Source organism: Mustela lutreola, chromosome 14, assembly GCF_030435805.1.
Source record: "Mustela lutreola isolate mMusLut2 chromosome 14, mMusLut2.pri, whole genome shotgun sequence".
Lineage (NCBI taxonomy): Eukaryota > Metazoa > Chordata > Mammalia > Carnivora > Mustelidae > Mustela > Mustela lutreola.
Genome location: NC_081303.1, coordinates 73,518,888 through 73,524,895, shown reverse-complemented (window position 1 = coordinate 73,524,895; position 6,008 = coordinate 73,518,888).

Genomic DNA, 6,008 nt, shown 5'->3' with positions numbered 1-6,008 from the left:
CTCACGTGACACGGCCCCGACCCCTCGCTGTAGCTGTCGGGCTCCGCCGCGGTTATGGTGCCCCGCTCCACCCCACCCTCCCTGCTAATTACCGCGTGGCTGTGCCAAGTCCATTAGCTGCCCCCCGCCCCACGCACACCAGGGCTCAGCCCCAGCTGACAGGGGACCCTGAGGACCCTACAGGGAGCTCGGACAGGGACAACAGCCTGAGGCTGTGGGGAGCAGACATCTGGGTCCCCTAGACCCACTGTAAGCCCCACCCTGAGAAAAACCTGCGTGGACTGGAAGACGGGCTCAGAACTGGCGGCGGGCTCTGCACACATGCTCAGTGTGGAGGGGAGCGCCCAGAACTCTCTTCTTAAGGAGGGTGTTGCCAGCTTCTCCCAGCTCCGGAGAGAGAAGCCAGTGGGACTCCCGCAGGGCCACCCCAGTGCGGAGATGGGCTCACTGAAGGACCCAGGGGTCCGAGCCCGCTGGACCCCCTCAGCCTTCGCAAGCAACCTCTGCCTCCTTCCTGCCGTGCTCCCGCAGGGGCTGGGTTCCTGACAGGAGACAGAGGAGCCGGGACTCTGTTCTGGTTTCCAGGAACAGTGTGGGCAGACGGCTGGGCAGCCTTGGCGGGGGGTGTCCTGACCTGCATTGCTATGAACCCCCAAGTTAAGGGAGACCCCAGAGAGTAGCCCAGACTCCGGAGGCCCTGGGTTGTCCGAGTCTCAGCTGGAGAGATCCTGTCTTGCCCAAGTCCTACAGGGGCCTTGGACAGGCTGCCCAGCGAAGGAGGGGACGGTGGTCCTTGGAGGAGGAAGACCCAGGAATCCTGACCTCTCAGCTGACCATCCCGGCCATGCAGCCCCCACTCCCAGAGGCTGCGAGCCTCAGCTCTGATCGAGTGTTTGGCTGCTCCAGCCCCGGGGCGGTGGGGAAAGAGCGACCTGGAGCCAGGAGGGACAGAGGCAGGAGGAGCCCATGGAGAGGCCGAGAGGGAGAGAGGGATGCGGAGTCCAGAGTCACGAAGAGAAATGCTGTGCCCCATCTGCATCGCGGGGAAGAAAAGGGACGGGGCCTGCGAGCTGGGAGCAGAGCCCAGGCGGGGTTGTGCTGGAGCCCTGTCCCCCGTCAAGCCCGTCCCCTGCGACATGGGGGCCCTTCCTCTTCCTCCAGGACCAGGCTCCCTGGAGATGAAGCTTCTAGACTCTGGAGCCAGAGTGACAGGTTCCGTGCTTGGCAGCTGTGTGATGGTGGACAAGGCCCTCAGCCTCTCTGTCGCGCCTTGTCCTTGGCTCCAGAATGGGGGGTGGGGGGGAGGAGTGGGGAGCAGTGACAGCCACTCACAGGGCCATTCGGAGGCTTCAGCAAGTCCTGTGTGTGTGTCCCTTGCAGCGGGGACTGGACGTTCCAGGCACAAGGCGGCCTCATTGCTCTGTCTCCTCCTTTGCGTGCCCTCCGTCCCGGCCTGGCCCTGGTCTTTGGGGGTGGGGCAGGACAGGCTGGCAGGAGCGGTGTGTGGGGACAGTGCTCACAGAAGAGGTGTCTTGCCTGGTCCCAACCAGCCCTCCAGCTGCAGAGCAGACTTGGCTGGTTGTGGGGCATAGGAGGCGAGGAAGGGGCTTCATCCTCCCTCTGAACCCCTGTAGCCTGCAGGGCTGGGGAGGTAAAGGCCTGAGCAACCCCCACTGACTGACCCCGTCAACTCCCGTTCCTTGATTTTCCCCAGGGAAAACTCCCTTCTCCATCACCTCCTCCAGGCAGCCCTCCGGGATTAGACAGGGATCTGGGTACCCCAGTAGGGTGCTTCTGAGGTCACGAATCCTCACACACTCAAGCCAGGCCTCCAACGTATCCATCCGGGTGGCAGGAACATACTGCAGAGGCTTCCTGTGTCTCATCCCCGTGGCCTCCCGCTCCCGAGTGTCAGGAAGTCCTCTTTGCTGTCTACCCTCTTGCTTCCCACCTGGATCTGAAGGGGTTACTTGGCTCCGGGCGTGCCCACTGCAGGTCCCAGCTGCCTAGGCCTGTGGTCAGAGCTAATGCAGGCAAGAGTCGGAGGACAAGAGGGGATAAAGTTATTAGCATCTTCGTCTTTGAGGGATATCGATTGTCAGGTCTCCAGGCTCACTTGGCCTTATAACGGGGCTCACGGGGGAGCCCCCAGCCATATCCTGAGCGGGAGCTGAGGTGCCTGCGTCTTCCCTGAGGGAGACTCGTAGAGACACAGTGTAGGACTGTGCGGAGGAGACGACTGAGGGCCAGGAGCAGACTGTGGGCGACACGGGCTTTGCTTGCCTGCAAGTGTGACGCAGAGAGAGAAAGAGCGACGGGGGGTGGCGAAGTTGAGCTGGAGAGATTCAAGGGGGCCGCCCAGAGAGCAGGAGACAGGGCCCCCTCTGAAGTTCAAGGACAGGCCAGTCGGGGTCCCATGGCGGAGGCCAGGCCCCCTCCACGAACACTGGGATGTTCCGGGACACCTTGCTGCCTGGATCCGGGCAGCCTCCCCTGCTCCTGGGAACCAGGTGCCGCTGGCGTGGTGCTGGGTGGTGCCCCACGGGGGAGCCTGTCAGCCCCGTCTCACCCCCCGTGTGTCTGGTTTGGGGTTCACGTGGGACAGTCTCTGGGAGGAGGCGTGCGTGGATTTCGTTCTCCGCACACAGCTGTGCTCGCTCCTCTTCTCCAGGTGGAATCAGGAAGGATGGGAGCGGGGGAAGCGGCTCCGGGGTCTGGCTGCCCGCCTCGCCCAGGCTTTGCCGCCCTGGGCCGGCCCCCGGGGGGTGGGCGCTGGCGCAGGGGTGAGGGCCTCAGAGAGGCAGGTGTGGTGTGCTGGGGCCAGGACGCTCGCCCTCCCTTCCTTCCTTCCTTCCTCAGGACGCCTTCCTGCCTCTCTTCCCCTTCCCTTTACCCTCGGAAGTCCGGAGGAGGGTGAGGGAGCGGCTGGTTGGGCCGGGGGTCAGACTCATTCCTTCTGCCCCAGAGGAACTGGCTTCCCCTGCGCTGGGCTGGGAGAGGAGGTAATTAATGACAGCGAGGCGGGGGGGGGGGGGAGCATTCAGGGCTAATGTTGGTATTAATCAGGAGCTGGTCCCCAGCGAGGGATAGCGTTCAGCTGGGGCAGTGTGTGTGTGTGTGTGTGTGTGTGTGTCCACACGCACACTGAGAGTGAGGGTCTGGGGGGCACCAGGAGCCCTGGACTCATGCCGTCAGCCTCTCTCCCTCTCCATAGTGCCCCTCCCTTGTCCTTGCTTAGTGGAAGTTCCTCCAGCTATCTGTCCTCCGACCTCCTGCGGGCATCCTGATGGAGGGCCAGGATCCCTCCCCAAGTCCAAGTCCACCCCCTAAGCCCTCCCGCGCCCTTACTGCCGGCCGGTGCATTAGGTGATTCCTGAGGCTGCCGGCCCTGCTAATTGCCTCTCATACCTCTCTCATCACCAGGGCGGCCCCCCACCAATTCCATTAGCCCCCCCTCTCTCCCCTGATAGCCCCTAAATCAGCCCCAATTATTCACAGGAGGGGGTCTGGGCTGAGCTGTGATTACAGCTCCAGTGGGGGGGGGGTGAGGGACGGGAACTGGAGTGGGCAGGGCTGGGAGGGGTGAGGTGGTGGGGGCCGGCAGGGCAGGGACCTGGGAGCCTGAGGCAGGGACAGGGACGCCAGGCGAGAAGGTGGGCAACCAGGCTTGTAGCTCCTTTTCCAGGGTCCCTTGCCCACACCTGAAGACCCAGGAGGGTAAGGGAGGGGCCGGGTGGGCACGAGCCCTGTGGGTGGGCTGCGCCGGCCAGCGTCTTCAGCATCGCGGCCAAGCACTGAGACAGGCTTGGGGAGCAGCAAGGAGGCTCTGACCTTCTGAGCTTTCATTTTCTTCTTTTTTTTAAGATTTTATTTTTTTATTCAACACAGAGAGAGTTCACAAGTAGGCAGAGAGGCAGGCAGAGAGAGAGGAGGAAGCAGGCTCCCCGCTGAGCAGAAAGCCTGATGCGGGGCTCGATCCCAGGACCCTGAGATCATGACCTGAGCCAAAGGCAGAGGCTTAACCCACTGAACCACCCAGATGCCCCTGGGTTTTCCCTTGAGGCTCTCTCTGCCTGCCCCTGTCCTACCTGTGCTGGCCACCACGTGGGCTGTTTGGGGCCAGGGGCCCCTCCCTCCGTCTGTCTGTGCATCTGGGCCGTGTGGGGCACCCAGCCTGCTGAGATGAGCTGTGTGCTCGGGGGGCCCAGAGCCCAGCCTGCTGCACCGCTGGCCGCCACATCAGGACCCTCTCTCTAGCCCTCTCTGACTCCCTGGACACAGCCGCCTCTAGGGCTCCTCCGCAAGGCCTTCCCCCCCCAGAGGGATGAGCACCCCCACTCTGCGTCCCCCATCGGTGCGGTGGTCTCCTCCCACTGTCCCTGCTTCCACTGTGCTCCCTACAACGCACGGTCACTCTTTTAAAGCTGGAACAGGAGTGAGCCCCGCTTCTGTCCAAAATTCCCTCGAGGCTCCCCATTTCCTAGACACTCCAGCCGCCCTAGCACAGCTGACAAGGCCCCGTGGGATCCGAGCCCTCCACTCCCCCGACACCACACGGTCCCAGTCTCCTCGCTGGTCTCTGCACCTGGCACGTGCTCTGGCCTCAGGGCCTCTGTGGCCTGGAACGCCCTCCCTGCGGAGAGCTGTGTGGTCCCTCTTCCTCTCCTCTAGGCCCTCCTCTGGAGGTTCCCTGTTCAGCGAGGGCTTCCCTGACCCCCTTTCTAAAACCAGGACCCCCAGCACTCCATGCCCCTCTCCTGCGTCGACAGCCTGTTTGTGACAGCACAGAGGTCACAGGACGCATCACGATTTTACGGATTTGTCTTCTCCCCACCAGCCCCACAGTTAGGCCGCAAGCTCCATCTTTCCCTCCACGTCCAGGCGGAGGCTTTGCTCTGCTTTGTTCACAGCCGTCGTCCCCATGCCATGCAACAGTAGCGGCTCTACAAACCTTCGGTCCACGAATGAACGAACAATCGCGTCGCAACTAGCACGTGGGCTCTTGAGAACCCGGGACTTGACTTCTCGGCTAATGCAAGGTTCTAGACGAGTGCCGGGTAGTCAGTAGGGTCTGTCCCATAAAAGCGGCCGCCGCCATCATCGTCAGCGTCGCTTCCTCTGCGTCCTGGGCCCAAGCGCAAGAGCCTGCTAGTTGAACGGAAGAATGGAGGAGGCGGGCGCTGGAGCCCGGGTTGTGGGTTCACGCCCCATGCGGGGTACAGAGACTGAAAAGAAGAAAAAGAAAAGAAAAGAAAAGAATAAAGAACGCGGGCCTTGGACCCCTTGTCCGCTCTCGGGAGGCAGGAGGACCTCCATCGGCCCGGCCGCAGGGCTGGGCCCAGAAGCTGAGGCGCAGGCGGCCCCGGGGCTTGGAGGCTCAGGAGCTCCGACCCCGCGCCGGCCCCGGATCCCGCGGGCGGTCTCGGCCCGTCCCCGTCCCCGAAACCCCCAGAGTCCCGGCGGCCAGTCGCCCGCGGGCCCTGCTCCGCGGCGAGCCCGCCTCTCCCTCTGCCTCCCCCTCCGCGGCTCCCCCTGCTCACGCTCTCGCTCAGTCGCCCCCAAATGAATGCATTTTAAAAGCTTTTGGGGGGAAAACAAAAAAGGAACACGGGCTCGATGAGGCAAGTTTAAGGTTCACACGCGCGGGTGGGGAAGGAGGGAGAGGCCGGACAGGGTCCCAGAGAGCGCGCCAGGGCGCCGAACCGAACCTGGAGGGCGGGGAAGGCGGGCTCAGGTCCGAGCGGAGCGCAGGTCCCCCCCTGGCCCCTAGGGGGCGGTGCATCGGGAGCCTTTCCAGGCCCCTCTGGCCTCAGGGAAGCTCCTCCTCTATGGTCTTGGGCCTCCGGACGGAGCCGTGCGTCGGTCTCTGCTGCCCCCTGCTGGAGCCCTCCGGTCCGCCAGCCGCAGACGCGTCCCGCGCGGCTCCTCGCGCTCCGGAGCCGCCCCCGCCCGCGAGCCCGGCCGGCGGCCCCGCGCTCCGCGCTCGCCCGTCTCGCGCGGGCAGGAGC